Source organism: Zalophus californianus, chromosome 9 (assembly GCF_009762305.2).
Source record: "Zalophus californianus isolate mZalCal1 chromosome 9, mZalCal1.pri.v2, whole genome shotgun sequence".
NCBI classification, from domain to species: Eukaryota; Metazoa; Chordata; class Mammalia; order Carnivora; family Otariidae; genus Zalophus; species Zalophus californianus.
Window position 1 is genome coordinate 139719769 of NC_045603.1, and position 22802 is coordinate 139742570.

The 22802-nt window shown below is 51.1% G+C and overlaps 1 protein-coding gene across 5 annotated transcripts in view; it reads left to right on the forward strand.

Moving 5' to 3' along the window:
- The window catches only part of DIP2C (disco interacting protein 2 homolog C), a 403031-nt gene that overhangs the window by 46814 nt on the left and 333415 nt on the right, over positions 1 to 22802 (forward strand). The gene's annotated exons all lie outside the window — the stretch shown is intronic.

Below are 22802 nucleotides of genomic sequence, written 5' to 3' on the forward strand. Positions count from 1 at the left end.
CGCCCAATCCAGAGACATGGGCTTTGAAGTTTCTTGCTCCGTGATTACACCCCAGAGGACATGGTGGACCACATCTTACTCGTCCTGAGCCCTGAAGCCGTACAAAGGAAAGCAGAGGCCACTGAAATCCAGGACATTTTAGAATCAGGTATTAAGTGTCCTAAAAAGAAGTCCTTGGTGAGCTAGATGTCCCTTGAAAGAGAAGGGCTGTGTGCTCGTCCCCTTGAAGGTGCTCTGCAGACGCAGGTGTGGCGTGCGTGGCTCCCGGCGGAAGCTGAGGGAGGGAGACGGGTGAACGTGCCTCCAGATGTGAATTCCGGTCCTGCCGCACCTGCTTGCTGTCATCACTCCCTCCCCGAGGTTACGGCCGTTGCTGTGCATTCTGCATGTGCACAGTGTGTGTTCTCAGACCTGGTGGCAGAGGAAGCCAGCCTGGCCTTTCTGGAGAGCTGCTCAGGTGGCTCTACAGAACTATACGGTCTCTGTTAATCCTAGTCTTCAGTTGAGTCGTGGCTTTTATATGCTCCACTCCATTCTGTTCCCTGAAACAGATCCTGCCCCACTTACAATCTTAAATCATACTTAGTAGTTTCTGAAGGTTTCAAAAGTCCACTGGAATATTGGTTATTGAATGTTGGCGGTTTGCTTGCTGGAGAGTTACGTCTCAGAGTCTGAAGTGGGAGTGAGGTGTGGACCCTCTGTGTTCAGATAGGAAAGCCTTCAGCGCACGTCTGGGTCCAAAAGCTCCAGACGTGTAGACGCTCCCCGGGACATATTTGCGATTCGTTCCTGAATTTTAGCCAACTCTGGAGGGGTCACTGGAGAAGGCAGGATGATCAGCATTGAGTGAACATTGGATCAAGACGTGTACAAATGTAAAATTAGTTTAAAAAAATCTTAGCATTCCCTCTAAAGGTCCACTCGTGGAAGGACGCTCCTGTAAAAACGTTTTAAGAGCGTGGACCCCTCCAGGTGCTAAGGACTGAGCGTCCCGCCCGTCATCCATTACGGTCTCTAAGTGACACATTTAGGCAGCGTTGGCGCTGAGGGCTAACCATGTATCAGACGTGATCACAGGAGTCCCTCTTCTTGGAGCAAAATCAGGTCCCTGCAGATGACATCGTCTTACGCAGATTTAATTACAATGGAGGTTGCTACAAAGTGCCGAGCCCCCGAGGGACAGTTAAAAGCCTGGGAACCTAAGACTCCAGAATCCTCTGTCTTCTTTCCCTAAAATGTGGGAAATGGAGTAAATGCAAGGTACCAAGGCAACTGGTACTTTAAAACAGTTATTTTACTACCTTAATTAAAGTAATAATTGGAGTAGTTTATTGGCCTTAACTTCAATGCTCTTAAATCCATAAATGAGATGATTTCAATGGTTTGAATTCTTTGAAATATTTTGTAATTTTAACTAAACAACATATGAGATAACTTTGTTGATCGGAATTAGTTGGGTTGTTTGGCGTTCTTGGGAGACTTGGTGTTCGTTGGGGGCACACACGCTGCTTGCTCAGCTCCTTGTTGTCATGTGACAAGCGGCCCCACAGAATGGAAACCGAGTCCCAGAGCACTTGTCACAAATACGTCGTCTGTGTTCTGTACACGAGGTTCAGGAGCCAGCATGCCTCCCTGTTTGTGTCTCTGAGTATGAAACTAATCAAAAATGCTCAACGCTGTTTTCCAGGCGGAGTTAAGGGCATATCACACACTCCTACTTTTGGTAGCAGAGATCTGATTTATTACATAGGATTATCCCCAAACCAAAGAGAGCCTGTTTGCACCGCATCCCTGGTCTCAACCAGATCGAAGAGGCTTTATTAATTATTCATTATGACATTTTATACACTATTTTACTTTCTATAATTACCAGAGTCCGTGTAATTAACCTCTCATTTCATTGAAGTGCTTAACATTAAGTAGGGTTATAATTACAACTATTAAAAAAAAAGTATGTGGAAGAATTTAAAAATCTTTAATTAGAAAGAAAACTGTTTTTTGTTGTTGTTGTTCCATTTCATCGTGCATTTTTTCCTTGTCGACAACTCTCTTTAATTATTTAAGCAAAGCGAAGAACCAGAGGAGTCGGGCAGTCGCCGTGTCCCCCCTGCGGTGGGCTGTGTAGGTTCTCCCACCCCCCCGTTCTTTCTCCTGGATGGAGATGCGGTCGGTCTGTGAGCGCCCGTCCTCTCATAACCCGTGTTCTTCAAGTGCAGAAGTGGGTCCGGCCAGCGTTGCTGTTTCCTGGGGAGAAAGCGAGCTCTCAGCAGATGGGCTCCACACAGCCCCGCGGGGGTCCCTGGAGCGGCGTTGCCGAGGGTCAGCTGGGCGGGTGTTAGCGAGACACCAGGGCGGCCCCTCTCCGCCCAGGGCTGTCTGTTCTGTACCTTACACCGGGAAGAGTTTAGTTCAAAACTGGTTAGAAGAGACTTGACAGAAACAGGACGGAATTGATGGCAGGTGGGGAGGTTTCTGCAAAGCATCGTTGTGCCTTAGCTCTTGATGTGAAGTCCGTCACCCTCCTTGAGGACACCTGTCCGCCTTGAACTCCAGCCACGGTGGCTGATGCTTGGTGACCTTCACACTGAGTCCCAGTAACGAGATTAAGCCTGAAGGGCAGTGCGGCTGCCGAGCAGAGCTGATTTCACGGGGACAGTAGGGCTGTTGGCCATGCTGCCTGGTTTGAGCATAGTTTCCGTCTGTAACATGTCCGATTCTGGAGGTTTCTGCATAGGGCAGCCGCCCTCGATCTGACATTTGGGGCATGGAGCGGGTGCTTGCCAATGCCCAGATCTTGGGCTCCATGCTCATTTTTGTGGCTCTGTGGCAGGCCGGTGTCCCGGGTGGCCCTGATTCCCCGCGGGGGACCTCGTATCGTGCTCCTGAGGAATGTGGATCAGCTCCTTCCTCTGGAGGAGGGAGCAGTTACGGCCGCCTCTCCTGGTCATCGTAAGGGTTTGTGCGTGAGCAAGCCGAGAGCTCCTGGCTTGAGGGCCGGTGCCGGTCCCCGTGGCGCGCTATTTCCCATGGCCCGTTTCTCCTCTCGCTGCCGCCGCATGGCAAGCACGCGTCTGGTTTTCCGTGGAGCCAGGCGGTGAGAAGAATCCAAGGGTCTCGCCAGCCTCTGTGTAACCATCCTACACATTCCATTCCTGGGATGGAAACCCACAGAAACAAAACCAGACTTCTTGTTGAGGCGTTCAGAGCCCTCCCAGCCAGTGTTCCCCAGATCCGCCTCTGCCACCCACCGGGCTCTGTGGGTCCCAGCTCCGTGACCCCAGGGCAGGGGGCCGGTGCTGATGTCTGGAGACAGCTGTGGTCATCGGGACTGGGGTCGGGGTGGCACGGCCATCCTGGGGAGAGGGACGCTGCCGAGGACAGCGCCACGCCGAGGCCCAGAAGAACCCCTGCAGGTTTGGTGGAAGACAGTGGTGGTTCTCCTGCCCGCCCGCCCCCCGCGTTCTTCGTTCCCTCTGACTCGGGGTCCCTGCTGCTCTCCTCCTGCCGGTTACCAGCTTGCCCGTCCGCAGGGCGCCTATGGGGTAGCTGTGCCCCGGTCTGGGTCTGCCCCTCTGGTGAGGACTGCCTGGCCTGCATGGAGCCCATCGCCCGGCAGAGCGCGCAGGAGGCCACGGCAAATCACAGGCTGTCAGCGCCGAAAGTGGGCTTGTTTGCGCTGTTTAAAATTCTCGGGTGTGCGGGGGCCCCTGGGGGGCTCAGTCGGTGGAGCGTCCGACGCTTGATATCGGCTCAGGCCATGATCTGGGGTCATGGGATCGAGCCCCGCACTGGTCTCCCTGCTCAGTGGGGAGTCTGCTTCTCCCTCTGTCTCCCCCCCTACCCCATGTGTGTTCTCTCTTTCTCTAAAAAAAATCTTAAAAAATTCTTGGGTGTGTACAAATTTGAGTTTGGTGCCGGCAGGCTTTTGAACAAACGGGTCTCGGCCCTCAGTGAAGAAACGCGTGACCCGGGACCATACACAGTGGCCACCTTACGTGGGTGTATAGCGATGTTGTACCTCGTTGACTCTGGATGTTATTTCAGCCTAGAGAGAGGTCAGTGCGAGGTTAGCCTCGTCTTGACCCCCGTTCTGCTGCTTAGTGGCTGAATGATTTCCTGCAGCTACTAAAACTTTCTGGGCCCTGGCTTTCCTCACCGATGACACAGGAGTGATAATATGACTGCCTTGTAGGGGCTGTGGGTGCTCAGGAGTGCGTGTGCAGACTGCTTGGCGATGATGCTAACGACCTTTCGGGTTTCTGGTTCTACATGTCGGGTGAGTCCCCAGTCAGGAACAAAAAACCAAACTGCATATGCACCGCACCTTTTTAGGTGGATGACAGTGTGAGGTACACGGCAGATGAGACGCGGGGTGAGCCAGGCGGGCTTCGGCCGTGATCGGCCTGTCCGTGGCGGCCTTGCCGGGGCCCGAGCTGGCCGTGCCCTCGATTCTACTGGGCCTGCAGGTAGCCTCAGGATTTCCCTCCACCCAGCTGCAGCCCGATCCGCTTGGCAAACCCACTGTTTCCCGGGTGGTGTCAAGGTGGAAAGAGTCTGTGCCTCCCAGTGAAAGCAGAAAGTGACCACGGTCCACGGGGAGATAGTCCTGTACGAAAATGAGACTCCTCGCACTCGTGGGTTTGCTGAGATCCAGGATCCCTGGCGCTGCTGGTGCCTGGGAAGATAGCCATGCTTTCCCAGTGTCCTTACTAAGAATGCTCCGGCTTTGGGGAAGCAGTGGCCCCAGCTAAAACTCCCTTCTGCAGCTAGGCCTGGCTCGGTGACCAGTGTAGAGAACAGGATATTGATCAGAATTCCTGGGGCGGGGGTGGGCGTCCCTTTCTGGATTAAAACAACAACATGCAGCCCTCGGCCTCTGCCCTTGCCTGGGCCATGGCTGTGATAGCTGGTGACAAAGCAGCCTCTTGGTGCAAGAAGGAGAGCCGTCTGGAGGGGTGGTGGGGAGCAGCAACCGGGGTCCTGGAGGGGTGTCCTGGGCTGCCACCCCATCACCACCCCCGTCTGGACCTTCCTTGTCCCTTAGGCCAACGGGCCCTTGCTCACTTCAGCCATTCAGCTTTTCTCTTACAGCTGGGAGGGCTCCTGGCACAGTGAGAGATGTAATTAGGTCTAACTTCAATGATGGGGGCTGGAGCCAGAAGGAAGGAGAGGAGTTTTTCTATAACAGATAGGTCGTCGATCTTGTTCCTTACCAGTAGGAAGATGGTGTCTGTGACCAGAGAGTAAATATGAATGGTTATTGCAGTAAAATCAACAGATTTGTTTGTGAATGGGCCAAAACGGGTTCCAGTGAAGAACAGAAGCGGGGTTACCCCTGACTCACTGTCTGTGGGACCTCAGGTGGCTCTGTCCTCGGTGGGCTCACCTGGATGGTCTCCGCTCTTGTTGTGCTCCGGCACTTTCCCAGCTCTGGCGTCCTGACCTGCAGAGTCCAGAGTATCTTCGGGGGCCGTGCAGACCCTCTCTAAACCAGTGGAGCCATTTGACGGGCTCAGCGAAGGAAGGAGACGGAGCCAAACAGGGAGCGGAGAGCAGGAGGAGGGCCCTGTAAGCGTTCCCAGGTGCTGCTGGGTGGGATGGCTGCCGCCCCCTGCCCCAACCCCGTCCCGTGCATGGTCGCTGACCGCAGGTGCACGAAGGGAGCCCGGGCGGGAGGGGCAGCTTGAGGTGACGCCCGCGCCCTGGAGCCACTGGCCCGGCCAGAGGTGTGACCATGGCAGGTGTGCCTTGACCATTCTTTGCCTCTGTGTTGTCATCTGTGAAGTGGGGATTGTAACTGTATCTCAGTCATAAGGCGGTTGTGAAGACCAGTGTTGTGTGCTGGAAACAATACCTGGTAACTAAGTTCTCGACGAATATGACCCGAGTGAGGGTTAATATGGTTGAAATGGTTGAACTTGGGGAAGAGTATCCTGTGGAAATGATGGCTCCTGCTTTGTGGTTTTTCTCATCGTCCAGAGCTGATCGGCTTGCTTTATCTTGGTGAACGTAATTTTTAAGTAGTTCCTGATTTTGGAATGAAGGAAGTTTTCATGTATTTCATCTAGATGCAGTTACTCTAGTTTTCCAGGTTATGAAAATGTCTTTTGACATGTCCTCTAAGAAAAGTCTCGATTGGCCCCTTTCCAAGGAAATTCAGTGGTGGTGTTTGTTGTTTCATTCCATTACCACCTAATGCAATATCTTCCAGTATTTAATTACCTTTAATTGATGGGTTGTCATTTAAAAGTAAATATATACAATTACATGTTAATTTTCTTTCTTTTTTTTTTTTTTGGTATTTTACGTGACTGTTCCCCATCTGTAAGTAATCAGTGATTCAGTACAATTTTAAAAGGTGGTGCTTGTATTTGTTTGGATGAAGTAAGAGCTGCTAACTGCCGTCACCCTCAGGAAGGACGGTGCGCGTGCACGTGTGTGTGCGGCCTGGCATGGCTCAGGGCCTTTTGCAGACTTAGGGCTGTTTGCTTTCCTTTCCCCTTCCCCAACCTTGTCCTCCCGTGCCCGTCCCTTCTCCGGCCTCACCCGCGTCCCGGAGCTGTGGCTGCGGTGTCGGCTGGGGCGGACAGCTGAGGCCGTGGGCCCGGGCACAGCCGCGTCCTGACAGCCTCTTCCCCGTGGAGCGGGGAGCGCGAGCCTGTCCACAGCCACGCGGGCGAGGAAGGAGGGCCCCCGAGCCACCGTTCGTCCAGGAATTGGCTCCGAGCGGCTGCCCACTTTGAGGATGTATTTAAGTGTTTACGCGATCTTCCCTCCGAGCGGCGGCTAGTGTGTGGCTACCTCTTACTCATCGTCATGGGACTGCACGTCAGTCTGACTGAAGCCGGCAGATGTGGGCACGCTGCCTGGCGTCCGCCAGGGAATTCCAGCAGGCGGGCTGGCCGGGTGATAATCGAGGGTCTGTCTGCTGCTTCAGGCTGTGCAAGTTGTTTTGTCATTGTTAGCGGACATCGTGACCGGCCGGAGACACGGCTGTATCTCAGGCTGGCAGATTCCAGTTTTCCTAGTGGACTTCCGGGGTCCGGATGGAAAGTGCAGGGGCCTGTCCGGCACAAGGGTTGGCTGCGGCGATCTTCCCTGGTGACCACAGTGGTTCTGCTCTCAGAAGCCCTGGTGGGCGCAGGTGGGGGCTGCCGGCCTGGCCTGCGGGGAGGCCGTGCCGCCCGCGGCCCCTGGAGCGTGGGCAGGAGCTGGGGGGCCTTTCAGGTTTTGTCTGCTACTTGGGACCCAGCCTTCCCTCCTGCCCCCAGGCTGCTGTTGTCATGGTGATGTGCGTGTGCCCCCCCCAGCTCAGTGAGCTCATGTTGCCACTTTCTCCTTGCTGCCCATGGCTCGGGTGAGCACTGCTCAGGTTCGCCCCAGCTGTACCCGGCACACAGTTCAGCAAATCCTTGTGGAGTGAGTAAGCGACTTGGTTACTTGGTTATCTTGTGTATTGAGGTGTTTATATGTGGACTTTCCCAGGGCTCTGTGACCAGCTTGAGGCTGTTCTGGAACATGCTCGTGTGCGGCGCAGGCGCAGCATGCCTGGTGCGTTGGCGTGGAGTCCAGGTCGCTCAAGGGCACGCTCCTTTGGCACTATGACTCCATAAAAATACAGTTATGTTAAAATTTAATACAGGAGCTCTTTGTGCCTTTGGAGTGTGGTGCGCACTAAGTGGGGGAAAAAGCCAGGTTTCCAAATGGAGCTGAGTGACCAAATCAGTCTCTGTTCACGTCTTGTGGGTCCTTTGGAGCTTTCAGGAGCAAGTTCCGTGTGCTCTTTGTGGCCCGTTGCAGTGGACAGGCAAGATGCAGCCTCCAGCTGTTGGTGAAGGCACGGCTGGCCTTGTGGACTGAAGGCTGTGCCGTCTCGTATCAGTCGGACTCTGGGATGGATGACAAACATAACCAATAAAATCAGTGTTATGAGGAAGCTTTATGAAAGCATATGCCTCCCAAAACATCTTCAAAGAAATTAAAAGCTATTACCAAGTAGTGTTAATTGAGAATTATTTGGCCAAAACCACAAGTGATCCCATCACCAGAAATAACCTCTATTAGTATCATCATGCATATTCTTGCAAGGTTTTTAAGGATCTATCCGTGCATCCGTCCACTTACTCCACCCACCCGTCTGTCCTGGAAACCAGTACTTCTGTTCTGAACTACAGCCTTGTCACTCATTTGTCAGCCTTATCAGCTGTGTTTTCCTAGCCAGTAATAGAGCATGTGGAAGTTCTGTGTTGATAGGTGAAGTTATGAAAGGTCATTTTTATTTATTTATTTTTTATTTTTGGTGCAAAATGGTGGTTTTATTAAAGCACGGGACAGGACCCATGGGCAGAAAGAGCTGCTGCCAAGGTCATTTTTATTTTAATTTTATTTTTTAAAGTAAGTTCCACACCCAGCATGGTGTCCAACGTGGGGCTTGAACTCACAACTGAGATCAAGACCTGAGCTGAGATCAACAGTTGGACCCTTAACCGACTGAGCCACCCAGGTGCCCCTGGCAGTTTCATTTTTTTAATTTTAATTTTTAAAAGATTTTATTTATTTGAGAGAGTGTGAGAGAACAAGCCAGGGGGGAGTGGCAGAGGGAGAAGCAGGCTTCCCGCTGAGCAGGGAGACCGACGTGGGGCTTGATCCCAGGATCTGGGGATCATGACCTGAGTGAAGGCAGACGCCCAACTGACTGAGCCCCCCAGGCGCCCCGGGAAGGTCATTTTTCGTGGCTGTGTACTGTGCAGCACTTCTGAGTCATGGGTGTGCCTGTCTTAGAAGTAGGTGGAGCTACTGTGTTGGGAATTTGGGGGTGAGGGCATCATCACCGTTGGTAAAAGCTGTGCAGAGTTAGAGCTTGGGGACGTGTAGGGAGTGAGCTGATAGAAACCTCAAGTTTCCCTTCCTTGAGGGTGTGTGTGGGGGGGATGTCAGAGCATCACCGTCACCTGGGAGCTTGTCAGAAGCTCAGAGGATTGTCCCCAGCCCAGCCCTGCTGGACCAGGAGCGGGAAGGAAGCCTAGCGGTCAACCTGTGTGGCCTCAGGGCTTCTCTGGGCTTCTGAGGTGCCTCAGGTTTGAGGACGGCTGCTTTGAGATGGGGCCAGCCAGGTTCCGATCTCCTGAGAACAGAGGTGGCCAGGCCTGGCTCTCTGTCTGCACGGCATGGTGTGAGGTGCTCTGACTGTGTCCGAGAGCGAGGAGGGGCACAGACCCTGGCAGGTGCAGGGCTTTGAGTGGCCAGATGTGCAGGAAGAGGGCTGGTGGGTTTTGGGTCCAGATCCATCCAGCTGAGTGAACAAGCCTTCTGCGCAGTGGGCATTGTGCTCAAGATTTTTGAATTCAAATGATTGAGTGGATTTTAAGGGTTTAATAATTAAAGAAGAATGTGTTAGCTTTGAGCCTGGGTACTTCACCAACTGGGATAAATACTGTGATGTCAGCAAGTAATGGGAGAGATTTGCCCTTTTATGGAGTGGTTGCATCCTTGTACTTGGCACAGGCAGCCAAATACCCCAACTTCAGACTTGGAGCCAGTCCTGGGTCTTATTTGATCAGCAAAGGATTGAAGAACTTTTGAATATGTAAGGAACTCATACAACTACTAGCAAAAAAAACAAACAATCCAACTAAATGTGTGCAGAAGACATGAACAGACATTTCTCCAAAAACCTGCAGATGGCCAACAGGCACATGAAAAAGTGCTCAGCATCCCTCATTAGGAAGTAAAAGTCACCATGAGCTAGATATTCTCCTCACCTGTTAGAATGGCTATTATCAAAAAGACCAGAGCTAACAGGTGTTGGCGAGGATGTCAAGTGAAGGGGACCCTCGGGCACTGTGGGTGGGAATACAAGTTGGTGCAGCCACTCTGGAGAGCAGTGTGGAGGTTCCTTGAAAAATTAAATATAGAGCTGCCCTGTGACCCAGCAATCCTACTTCTGAGTGCATCCGCAGAGGAAATCCGTATCTGGAAGAGATGGCTGCCCTGCTGTGTTCATTGCAGCATTTACAGCAGCCAGACACAAACAGTCTGTGTCCATCAGTGGATGAACGGATGGAGAAGGTGTTACACACGCACATAGGAATATTAGCCGTAAAAAGAAGGAAGTCCTGCCATTTGTGATGACACGGATGACCCTGAAGGACATATGCTGAGTGAGATCAGTCAAGGGGAGACGTTCTTGTATGGCCGCACGTGCCTGCGGACTCTAAAACTGAACTAGATACAGAGTACAGTGGCGGTTGCCTGGGGCTGGGGGAAAAGGAGATGTTGGTCAAGGATCTAGACTTCCAGTGTTAGAGGAGTGAGTTCTGGGATCTAGCGTACAACATGGTGGCGTAATCCCACTGCGTTCTTCACTGGAGAGTTGCTGAGAGAGTAGATCTTAACTGTTGTGGCCACGCACACACCAGGCAGCCATATACGGTCCCGCAGGTGTTGACGAGGCCTCCCCTGGTGATCATTTTGCTCCATATACATGCATCAAGTCATCACATTGTCCACCCTCCATTTTCACAGTGTTCTGTCAATTAGATCTCAAAGCTGGAAAGAACCCTTCTGAATTTGTGTGTCTTCAGGAGGGCGCCCACATTCCCGTTGCCCATTTATCCACCTGCCGCCTCCTGAAGGTGTTGGAGTCTGACACGTTGGTTTAAGCCATTTGGCACCAGTTCATGAGGCCGAGTTGTGTGCAAGTGGCCAAGATGGTCCAGGAGGAGGCAGGCCTGTTCCTGTCTTTGGTCTAAATGTCCCACGTAGTTCACAGCATTTCCTTTGTGATTTGGTGACAGGCATGAAGTGAAAGGTTCAGGTGTGAGTGTCTGAGGCCTTTTCTAATCTTAGTATTCACGATACTTCCACCGATTTGCTGACCGTGGGGTGACAGGCAGCTGGGTTCCCTTTTGCCTGCTCCTGGGATGGGATGCCTGCAGCGGCCTCACCTGGGGGCTGGTTAAAGGTGTGTGTGCAGGTGAGGCAGAGAAGTCCCCAGAGGGTCAGGCAAGGGGCCTTGCTCATACTTAAGGAACGCATGCGCTAATTCACATGAGTGGTGGTTCTAGTCACAGAGGAAGGCTTTGAGCACAAACGTTTGGCTTGGTCTTCTCGATTTCTTTCTTGGAATATCATCTTGCCATGGTAAGCACAATGAAAGCTCAGGAAGTATTTTTAGAGATTATATAATCTATTAATTTAAAGTATATTTACCATGGAACTGCAGTCTGGGGTGGGGGTCCACTCTATTTACTTGTGCTTTCTTCCCTTGGAGTGGATTTTGGTTGTATGGAGAGGCTTGTGAATAGGGGCTCTTGTGTTCCTGGCGTCCTGCTTCTGTGGCCTCTGTGGCCCGTGTCTTCTCTCCCGGGCTTCAGCCTGACTGCCCCTCAGCCTCCCAGCCAGCTGAAGCCACAACATCCCCCTCCTCCGAGCCGACCGCATCCCATGTCTACACAGCGCCCCCCTCCAGAGCCGACCGCATCCCATGTCTACACAGCATCCCCTCCTCTGAGCTGACCGCATCCCATGTCTACACAACACCCCCTCCTCTGAGCTGACTGCGTCCAATGTCTACACAGCACCCACCTCCTCCGAGCCGACCACATCCCATGTCTACACAGTGCCCCCCCACCTCCGAGCCGACTGCATTGATGTCTACATGCTCTTGATCTCTTGATGTCTAACATTGTTTCTCTTGTGTTGTTTTGGCTCTTTACAAACTTGGGCTTTGTCTGTTCTGATGCTCTGGGGGCCCCTTGTGTAGTCCTATGCCCCCTTCTTGCTGAAACCTTTCCTCTCAGTCTGCTCGGTGTTCTGAATAGAAAATTACTTGGTGAATGTTGATGCTATGCAATTTAGAATTAGAACACAGAATCTCAATGGTGCAATCCTTGGGTTGGTGTTGGGTAATCTTAAGCACTTTTAGAAAATTTGCAATCTGGAATTTAAGTTGAGAACATTTAAGCTGCTTGAGGTCTGACTGTCTTTGTGTCTTGCATCAAATATAGCTCCTGGTCTAGCGGTTTCTCAATAAATGCTTGAGTAATTGAACTGAGCTTAATATTCCCACCCTGAATTAGAAGGTCCATCACTGAGCAAACTGCAGTGAGAACATGAGTTTTATCCTAATATAGTAAGAGGTATTCCAAACATCGTCATCCAAGTCAGTATTGGGTATCTAATCAAATGACCTCACATAGAGAGCTTTGTTGGACCCGTGATTGCAGCATTGCATTTTTTGGCTGGTGGAAAGTACTACCTTTTTCTTCTTTATGTTTCTGGCCGGGGGTGGGGGGTGGGGGGAGGGAGGCACTGCAGGAATCTGCGTGAGTGGTCTGGGCAGATCCCCAGGGCCAGACAGAAGCAGCTGCTTCTCCAGTCCCTGGCAGGTGCTCAGGAAGGCATTAGTAATAGAAATCCTAAAATAATGTCTCAAGTGCAACGAAGCAGGTTGAAGGACATGAAGAACCGAAATAAGATGTCTGCACTTACGTCGTTCTTTGATTTTGTGGATTTATTGGACTTTTTTTTGATCAAAAGAAAAAATACATACTAAACTATGCTAAAGAAGGTAGATCTTTATAAAATCCCCAGAATAGGGTGTTTAAAAAAACACCTTTTTGTTTGTTCTTAGACGTGGACTTTCTGAGAAGAACCCTAAGTTGTGGGTTTTGGATTGTAAACGCACAGTTTTCTTTCTGGGAGTTCTGTCTGCTTATTACGGTTCTGCACCAACAAGAGAACATCCACAGGGCTGTCTGCTCCACCTGTGGCTCTAAGCTTCACGCATGCGATCTTATTTGTGCCCCCTGATGACACTGTGAAGCAGATTCCATCATGAGCCACGTTTTCCCTTCACAGATGAGGCTGAGGGAGGGCAGACTGCGTGCCAGGATTGCCTTGGCGGGTTGGCTTGCCCGGTGGTGACGCCGGAGCTGGGTGTGAGCGGGGTCTTCCTTACTCACCCCGTTCCTTCTCCTCCTCCCGTGAACGACTGAGTATCCACGTGAGCCATGTTGTCTCATTAACCGTTGCCGAGGGACCTGCTTGTCAGCACGGCTGTGCTCTAGGTTTGAATCCATCTGTGGCCCTCAGGCCTGCGCGTCTCCCAGTCTCCCCAAAACTGAACGTACGGGTCTTGAAGTGTTTGATTCTTCCTCTCCAGGGACTTGGGTCTCCTCAGGACCAGCTTCCTGCAAATAGAAGAATGTTCACCCGCGTCTTTAACGGGAAAAGGGAAACCAAAATCTAGTAGCGTTTGCCGCAATGACCAGGCTGTTAGACCAACCACTGGTAAGCCAGTGAGTAAACTAAGGGGCCAGGGAAGACACGTTTACTGAAAAATTCAAACAATTTAGCATGCTTTCAGGATTTTATTGTTTGACATGACTGATGCTTCCCACTCTGCTTAAAAACAGTCCAAAGTAGTAAAATGTCTGCGTTCAGTTTTGTCACATGAAGCCTGTCCTAACAGGGAGAAACAATGGGCCGTTTTCCCTCCGTGTTCACTGTTTTCATCCCTTTCTTCCCCCCTCCTCACGTCCAGGCTTCTGTTGTAACCTAAGCGATGTTAGTCTTGCTTTGGAGAAACTGTCCTGGGTGGTTTTTATTCATGCTCTGGTTAATCTCAGTCCGGAGCCCGAATTTACCGGAATGGTCTTTTCTTCAGGCGCAGCGGTCCGCCCAAGGGGACCCCTACACGGAGGCTTTGGAAATTGAGCCCTTCCCACGTGTTGCTGGAAGTTCAGTGTGGCTCTGGGGTGGGCGAGCAGAAAACGGGCCGCCTCTAAGTGCCTTTTGCCGCCTACCTGTGAAGTATGAGTGATAGAGCACACACACGCTACTTCTGTAAATGTCTAGCTGAAGGGTCACTGCAGTTGAAAGAGCAAGAAATAGTCCTGTGGAGTAGGCGGGAGGAGAAAGCCACAGACATGTAATGAAACACAAATAAAACATTTGGTGCTCTAAACAGGAGGTCCATTCGTCCGGTAGACGGGCTGTGGAGCCCTTAGGTGAGCGTGTCTTCACTGGGCGGGGCCCTGAGACTAAAGGGCGCTAGTACCTCATTTTGATTCGGAGCGTTTCTCGTGGAGCTGTGCCTGGGTTGTACAAGTGTATACGTGGGGCGTGGTGAAGACGACTTACGCAAAGCGGCTGGAGCCGGCAGGGGTCCGGGGCCCACACAGCCCGCACGAGGGCTCAGTGTTATTTTTAGTCCTGGTAGTGGGGTCACTCATCCACCTGGTCTGTTTAAAACACTGCGAGCATCTCTGCGAGTCGTTGGTGCTGCGGACATGGCTGTTTCCAGCCCCAAGTCATCCTTTGCGGCGGAGCCCGAGCTGGGGTGAGCCTGCCGTCCACCACTGTCTGCTGACGAGCCACCACGCTGGATCTGGGGGTCAGGGGTGGGAATGTGCACGTCCCAGGCTTCCTGTTAGGCGTGCAGTCTGCTCTCGCTGTTCCTCAATGTCCCAGAGTAGCTCCTGGGTCTAGTGGAGTCGGGGCTCAGGCACCTATCTCCTGGGGAGGGGGCTGGCGGTATTGTCCAGGAATGTGGGCTAACTTCAGGGTCCAGGGGCTGCAGCCTGCCTGTGACCAAGCGGCTGTCCTTCCAGGCCCTGTGCCACACGCACCGTGGTGTCCTCCTTCTTGAAAGCCCCTGTGGTGTGTCATCTCTCTGCTCCGTGCTGGTGTTTTCTTGCCAGTGGAGATTGAAGTTGTCCTGAATGCGGCTCTCAGAGAGAGGTGTCCTTGGTGAGTGCCCTGGATGTGGTGACGGATTGCTATTTCACACACCTGCTCTGACCCCTTGCCAGGTGACTGGGGTACCCCACCCAGTTGTCCAGCCCCTTGTCACTCTGCATCCCGGCCCTTTAGCAGCTGCTGTGAGAGGTTTTAGCTGTGATGGTAAGATGAGCCCTAGGTCCATAGAAAGTAACTGACTCATCTGTGCTTTGACACACAAGAAGCCTTATAAGTGATTATTATTCATTTGTTAAAAAGAATGTGCTGGAACTTTGCTGCAGAATATGGCAGACCGGATGACGGCCCCTGATGTGCATGTCTGCCCTGGGAAGCCGGTGGGTATGGTGGGGCCATGACAAAGGTGGATGGAGGTTGCTGGTCAGGTGACCCACATAGCCCAGCCCTGGTTGCTAGGACGAGGGTCCGTGAAGCTGGAGCAGGAGGCTGGGGGGCAGACAGAGGGAGGTGGGGCTTGGGGGGGGCTCACGGGATGATCCCAGGGGATCTGGCCATTCATTGCTGGCTGTGAAGCCCGGTGGACGGTGGGCACCTGCAGAAGCGGGAAGAGGTGTGAAGATGAGTTCTCCATGGAGCCCCAGAGGGAGCCAGCCCTGTGGCACCTGGACGTTGGCCCCGTGAGACCCATTTGGATCCCGTCTGACCTTCAGAGTTGTAAGATAAGCTTGTATCTTAAACTTGAGGCTCAACACTGAGCCCACAGTAATTTCTTACAGCCGCTAAGCTCCTACACCAGGGTTACCAGACGGCTCACAGTGAAGTTCGGGAAATAGCAGAAGGAGCCGCTGTGATAACTCAGTGGGTTCCTGGTTTGGTAAAGGGAGTTGGCCGTGCTGTCTTCCTTCCGAGGGGAAGGTTTTCACGTTTACAGAAAGTGTGTCTTTCCCAGCCCTGGAGGCAGTCACCGGCTTCTGATCTTGCTCCCTTTCAAGGAGAAAGGGCCAGAGTGAGAAATGCTGAAGGTGGTTATGACCTTACTGAATTCCACATTGGGAAAAAACATTGGCAGGACTTGTGATGTTGTGTGTGTGTTTACATACATCATCCTTTCAGATTTCAAGTTCTGGAAAAAGCAAAAAGCAAAAAGCTCAAACTTTGACAGAAAGTGCTTCTGGGCAGTGCCATGGCCGGTACTCAGCCGTGTGCACATCTGGAGACTCTGCGTGCAGCAGAGCACTCTGGGGTATTTCTCCTGACAGTCCTAGATGTAGCATTGTTTTGTAGCCAGGGAACCTGCTGGGTGATGTGCTCCAAGTGCTACTAAGTATCCAGAGGGGCTTTGTTCCCCAAATCATGAGTTATTCCATGGTTTTGGAGTTGATAACAGATGATAGTCTTTTAACTCACTTGCAAAAAAGCAAACAGAACCTGTGATGATTTAAAGATTATTATTCAGCAGTCATGGCTATAAATACATATAATTTATGGGTATGGCTCTGGGATCAGCTGCAGTGTATCTTAAACCCATGTGACCCACGAGCAGACCACTCGTTGACAGTATTTTTAACATGGGTGGGAGACTGCGCATCCCCGGGCTCTGTTGGAAATGTGAGCAGGAGCTTGGTGCAGGGCATCTGAGAAATGTGGGCAGGCCAGCTAATCCAGCCAGGGCCGTGTGTGCCTGGGTGAGGGACTGGGACGAGGCTGTACCACTGGTGAGGAGTTCTGTCTTTGTCTCAGCAAACGTACCATCTGCTTTGACGAGCCCACAAGTCCACCAGGACTCAGCCCAAAGCTTACCTGTCCTTACCTCATGCCAGAAAAACTTATTGCTCAAAGGGATATTTATAATTTATATAAATGAAGCACTTGAATACCCAGAATATGCATAAGAAAATGTTATCAATTTAAAAAAATGCAAAAAAATCTTAACTATTTGGCAAATTTTTAAGTTTGACATTATTATCATAGCATCAACAGTTGGAAGCATTCGTTTTGTCAGTTTTTAGCATTTTATGTACGAAGTACATTTCAGCAGCATCTTAAAGTGTTTAGGATTTAGGACAACTTAGAATCTTAGGTGAGACATGGCTCTGGGTCTGAGTGAACGCTGGTGAGCTCCACACTGTCCTGGAGCTGGCCAGCCACGACCCTGCCATTTTTGTATTAAATGCATGCTGTGCTTGAAAGCAAAGTGAATTTCTTCAAGAGAGGGATTGATGCCACTGCACGCCTGTTAGGATGGCCAAAATCCAGGACTGACAACGGCAAATGCTGATGAGCATGTGGAGCAACAGGAACTCTTGTGGCTGGTGGAAGGGAGAATGATACAGCCACTCTGGAAGGCAGTGTGGCCGATTCTTAGAAAACTAACCCTGCCCTGAGCACACAATCAAGCAGTCACACTCCTTGGTGTTCACTCAGAAGAGCTGAGCCCTGAGCACACAATCAAGCAGTCACACTCCTTGGTGTTCACTCAGAAGAGCTGAGCCCTGAGCACACAATCAAGCAGTCACACTCCTTGGTGTTCACTCAGAAGAGCTGAGCCCTGAGCACACAATCAAGCAGTCACACTCCTTGGTGTTCACTCAGAAGAGCTGAGCCCTGAGCACACAATCAAGCAGTCACACTCCTTGGTGTTCACTCAGAAGAGCTGAGCCCTGAGCACACAATCAAGCAGTCACACTCCTTGGTGTTCACTCAGAAGAGCTGAGCCCTGAGCACACAATCAAGCAGTCACACTCCTTGGTGTTCACTCAGAAGAGCTGAGCCCTGAGCACACAATCAAGCAGTCACACTCCTTGGTGTTCACTCAGAAGAGCTGAGCCCTGAGCACACAATCAAGCAGTCACACTCCTTGGTGTTCACTCAGAAGAGCTGAGCCCTGAGCACACAATCAAGCAGTCACACTCCTTGGTGTTCACTCAGAAGAGCTGAGCCCTGAGCACACAATCAAGCAGTCACACTCCTTGGTGTTCACTCAGAAGAGCTGAGCCCTGAGCACACAATCAAGCAGTCACACTCCTTGGTGTTCACTCAGAAGAGCTGAGCCCTGAGCACACAATCAAGCAGTCACACTCCTTGGTGTTCACTCAGAAGAGCTGAGCCCTGAGCACACAATCAAGCAGTCACACTCCTTGGTGTTCACTCAGAAGAGCTGAGCCCTGAGCACACAATCAAGCAGTCACACTCCTTGGTGTTCACTCAGAAGAGCTGAGCCCTGAGCACACAATCAAGCAGTCACACTCCTTGGTGTTCACTCAGAAGAGCTGAGCCCTGAGCACACAATCAAGCAGTCACACTCCTTGGTGTTCACTCAGAAGAGCTGAGCCCTGAGCACACAATCAAGCAGTCACACTCCTTGGTGTTCACTCAGAAGAGCTGAGCCCTGAGCACACAATCAAGCAGTCACACTCCTTGGTGTTCACTCAGAAGAGCTGAACCCTGAGCACACAATCAAGCAGTCACACTCCTTGGTGTTCACTCAGAAGAGCTGAAGACTTATGTTCACACAAAGACTTGCATGCGGCTGTTCCCAGCAGCTTTTTAAAAAATCTTTGTTTTTCTTTTTAAAGATTTTATTTATTTATTTATTTGAGAGAGAGAGAGAGAGAGAGAGCACAAGTAGGCAGAGCGGCAGGCAGAGGGAGAGGAGAAGCAGACTCCCCACTGAGCAGGGAGCCCGAAGCGGGACTCAATCCCAGAACCCTGAGACCATGACCTGAGCTGAAGGCAGATGCTTAACCAACCGAGCCACCCAGGCGCCCTAAAGTCTTTCTTTTAAAGATTTTATTTGAGAGAGAGAGAGCAAACATCTGTGCATGAGTAAGTGGAGGTGGGGAGGAAGAGGGAGAGAGAGAATCCCAAGCAGACTCCACATTGAGCGTGGAGCCCTACATGGGGCTCGATTTCGTGACCCTGAGATCATGACCTGAGCTGAAACCAAGAGTCAGATGCTTAACCGACTGAGCCACCAACGCGCCCCTGTTTCTAGCAGCTTTAATCATAATTGACAAAACTTGGAAGCAACCAAGATGTCCTCCAGTAGGTGATGGATGAATAAACTGTTATATTCAGACAATGGAACATTATTCAGCTAAATGTGCCATCAGCCATGAAGAGACCTGGAGAGACCATGAGTACGTTACTAAGTGAAAGACGCCAATCTGATAAAGGGTGTACACTAGGATCCAGCTGTATGATGCTCTTGTTAAGGTAAAGCTATGGGGACAGTGAGAGGTCAGTGGTTGTCACGAGTTGGGAGGTAGGGAGGGATGAATAGGTAGAGCATGGGGGATTTTTAGGGTGGTAAAACTACTGTGTCGTACTATAATGATAGATACGTGTCATATGCATCTGTCCATACCCCTAGAATGCATAGTACCAAGAGTGACCCTAGTGTAGACTATGGACTCAGGGTGATGATCAAGTGTCAGTGTAGGTTCATCCTTGGTAACAAATGTACCATCTGGTGGGGGTGTTGATAAATGGGGAGGTTATGGGGGGGCAGGGGGTATATGGGAAATCTCTGTACCTTTCTCTTAATTGTGCTGTGAGCCCAAAACTGCTCTAAAAGTCTCTTTAAAAAGGGAGGGGGGGTTGGTGCATGCAGGATGAACAGACAAGCCTCACGGGAAGGGAGGGCTTCCTGGAAAGGGTGTTCTTGCAGAGGAAGGGGCTGCCGGAGACACCAGAGCATGGGGAGGGAGGGAGCGTGCGCATGGGAGCTGGGTCTGCCTTGCTCTGTGTAGGTGGCAGCAGGTGAGAGTGTGGGTGTTCAGGGGTGGGACCGGGGAGAGAGATGGCAGGTGCGTCATGGTAAGCATTGCCCTATGTCCCCAGTGGTTCTGATTGTATTTTGATGGTGATGGGGAATCCTCAGAGGGTTTCCATCAGAGATGTGACCGACTTGCACGTCACTTGTTAGTGTGTGTTGAGGGCTGCAGTAATCTCATCTGGCCTTTACATAACTCTCTGAGGTAGGCTCGTTTATTGCCCCAATTTACATTTGAGAAACCTTGAGGGTCTAACGTGTGTCTTTAAGGTCCTACTGCTTGTTACTGGTGGAACCAGGATCAGAGCGGGTCCTGACTCCACACCTGAGCCCCAGCCTGGTGCTAGTCACCGCAGCCTGGGGGTGGGGAGGAGCTGCTGGGGGCGCATGAACAAGGAGCGAGGAGGGTCCTTACGCACTTTAGGGGAGCAGCGGGGAGCTGAAGCAGCTAGTGGTGCAAGAGGGATAGAACAGAATGTTCATGGGGCATCAGGAAGGCAGACATACCACACTTGGTGGCTGTGTGGAGCAAGGGATGAGGAGAACCAGGCATGCAGGATGAATCAGATTTTCGGTTTGGACCAGAAGAAGAAGAGTGGGGTGATATCTGTGGTTGTCCCTGGGCGTGTTGAGCTTGGGAGCAAGAGTACCTGAGCAAAGGTAGCTAGCCACCTGGTGGTTAGTGTGCCACAGGAGGGTCCCTCAGGAGGGAAGTGCGTTAGGACGTTCCCAAGGCACCTGTGTCCACAGCTGACATCCTGAGGATGTGAGAGCACAGGAAACAGGCACTTGGGTGGACCCAACAGACTGCCACCAAAGGAGTTGGAGGGCCACCAGTGAGAGGGATGGGAAACAGTTAAGGTTGGGAATGTGGACTGATTCAGCCGCCAAGGTGGCATTGGCGGCCTCCATGAGGCATGTGTGTTACGTTTATTCGGGGGTAAATTCATCTGGTTACCAGAGGTCAGTCAGGTCTGCCAAAATCTGGGAAGCTATTTAGCTAGCACTAAAGATGATTATAATGATGGCTTCTCGGGTATGATAACCAGATTAAACTCCAGCATTTGTGAACTGGAATTATATTTTTCTTTCCTTGCTTGGCTTTATTGAAGTGAGGCTCTTAAAACCAGACATATAGCCAAACTGATAACTAGTATATATACTTTTTCGTTTATTATAGGAAGAGAGTGTGCTCTCAGATTTTTAAAAAATGCTCATTAGACGGTCCCCAATGGAGGTGCTAAATGTTTCCGTTGATGTTACTTGCTTCTGCTGGTAGTGAGTCATACATATGTATTTTTTTCTCAACTATTCCTTTAAAAATGCTTGGATTTGAATGGATCAAAATAAGTGCTTTTAAATCAGTTTTCCCCTGAGGCGACATATCTGAAGGACACAGATTTGCTAAGGCAGGGATTTTTGTGCAAAGGGAATCTAGGATGTGTATAGTCGGACAGAGCTCTCTGGATAATTCGAACGTTTCTCTGGAGGTGAATCTCTTCCTATTGAGAGTTACCACATTATAATATGCAGGGTTTTCCAGCTCAGGATTCTCGGAGCTTCTGCAATCTGTGGATTTATGTCTTTCATTAATTTTGGAGATCCTTGGTGGTTGTTTCTTCAAATATTTCTTTTCTCCATTTTCCCCTGTTCTGTGGGACCATCCCAGCCTTGGATGCTGTGTTCTGGTCCCTCCACCCACTTTCCTTTCTCTTTGTGCTTCCGTTTGGGTGATTATTAATCTGCGTTCAGGTCCTCCCCTCCCCTAACTTGGGTTGAGTCTGCTAATAAGCCAGTTGAAGTAATTTTCCATTTGTTACCATGTTTTTATTTTCTTTCCTTTTCATTTTTTCTTAGAGTTTCCTTCTCCTTGAAGTTCCTCATCTCTTTATGTGTGTTGGCCACACTTCCCTTTAGAACCTTTAACATATTAATCATCATTTTGAACACTTCCCTTTCTGTTTGTTGTTACTTCTGGGTCCTCTCTGTGTCTGGTTCTGTGGGTGGCTTTGTCTTAATATTGTGGGTTTATTTTTTTTAAATTTTTTATTTCTTCATGTGTCTTATATATATATATTTTAAAGTTTTTAAACTCCAGTATAGTTAACATCATTTGTATGTTTTTGATTGAATACCTGACACCAGCATAGGAGGGCAGAGACTAAAGTGAAAAGTTTTTGTGCTGAAAATGGCCCCACTCTCCTGCAAAGTCACTGGTGTGGGAGTGAAGTTTGGGGTTTCTTGCTGTTATAGCCCCTTCAGATTCCTACAACCCCACCTTATTCCTGGGCTGAGTATCCAGAGGTTTTCTTAGGATTCCTGATCCACCCTCAGGTCAGAAAGCTGAGGGGCTCTCCACCCCCTCATCCCTTGTAGGCTGCTGCTGGGCATGGGGGAGGGGAAGCCCCACTGGACCCATCCACAGCCCCTGATCTGGGGTACCTTGGGGGCTTTTTGGGTGGTGTTAGCTCTCTTCCTCATGGCAGCCAGTCTCCTTCTGTTATCATTGGCCATAGACATTTCCTGCCCCTTCTCCAGGAATGGAGCTCTTTTTCTGCCCCTTCCTTTTGGCACTGGGTCTTGCCCTGTGCCTGGGGGGCCACGGCGCAGCCACCCTCTCACCCACGGCTGAAGGCGTGCCACGCTGTAGGGGAGAGGGTCCTGCTTCCCCTCTTCATGTTCTCCTGCGGGAGCGGCCCCGGTCCTGAGTGCCCAGGGAGGTGCCCGGCTGTGTGGAGGCTGTGGCTTCCACAGTTTGTTACTAAGTTAGGTGAGATCTTCTACCTCCCTGGGCTGGCACCGGCGCCTTGCCCCCTGGGCCTTGCCTCTCCTTGGAGCCTCAGTGATCGCCCTGTTTCCCCCTCCCAACCCTGCCCATTTGGAGTCTGATGCGTGAATCACTGACCTTTTAGGGCGTGAGGATGATTGAGTCCAGCCTGGCCAGACTGAGGCCATGGCTGCCTTTTTCAACCACGTGGTGCTCCAACTTAGTAGCTAGAGGATCTCAATAAAACGCAGATTGCTAGGCAGCCCCGTAACCTCTCTGTGCCTGCACCTGAGCATTTGGAGGAAGCTGAGGACGGGATTCTGACCTGTCCTTGCCGTGGGCCACTGCATCAGGGAGGGAATTCCGCTAGCCGATGCCCTCTGTGGCAGACGCGGGGCTGTACCTGAAATGGGCAGGGTTGCATCAATCCAACAGTGACCCTGCGAGGCCCCTGCCTGGGCCAGGGAGACTCAGGTCAGCGTGGTTTTCTTTGTCTCAGGCCCAGTCCAGCGTGAGGCTGGCCCTGCTGCTTTGTTCTCGCCGACTGGACCCATAGGA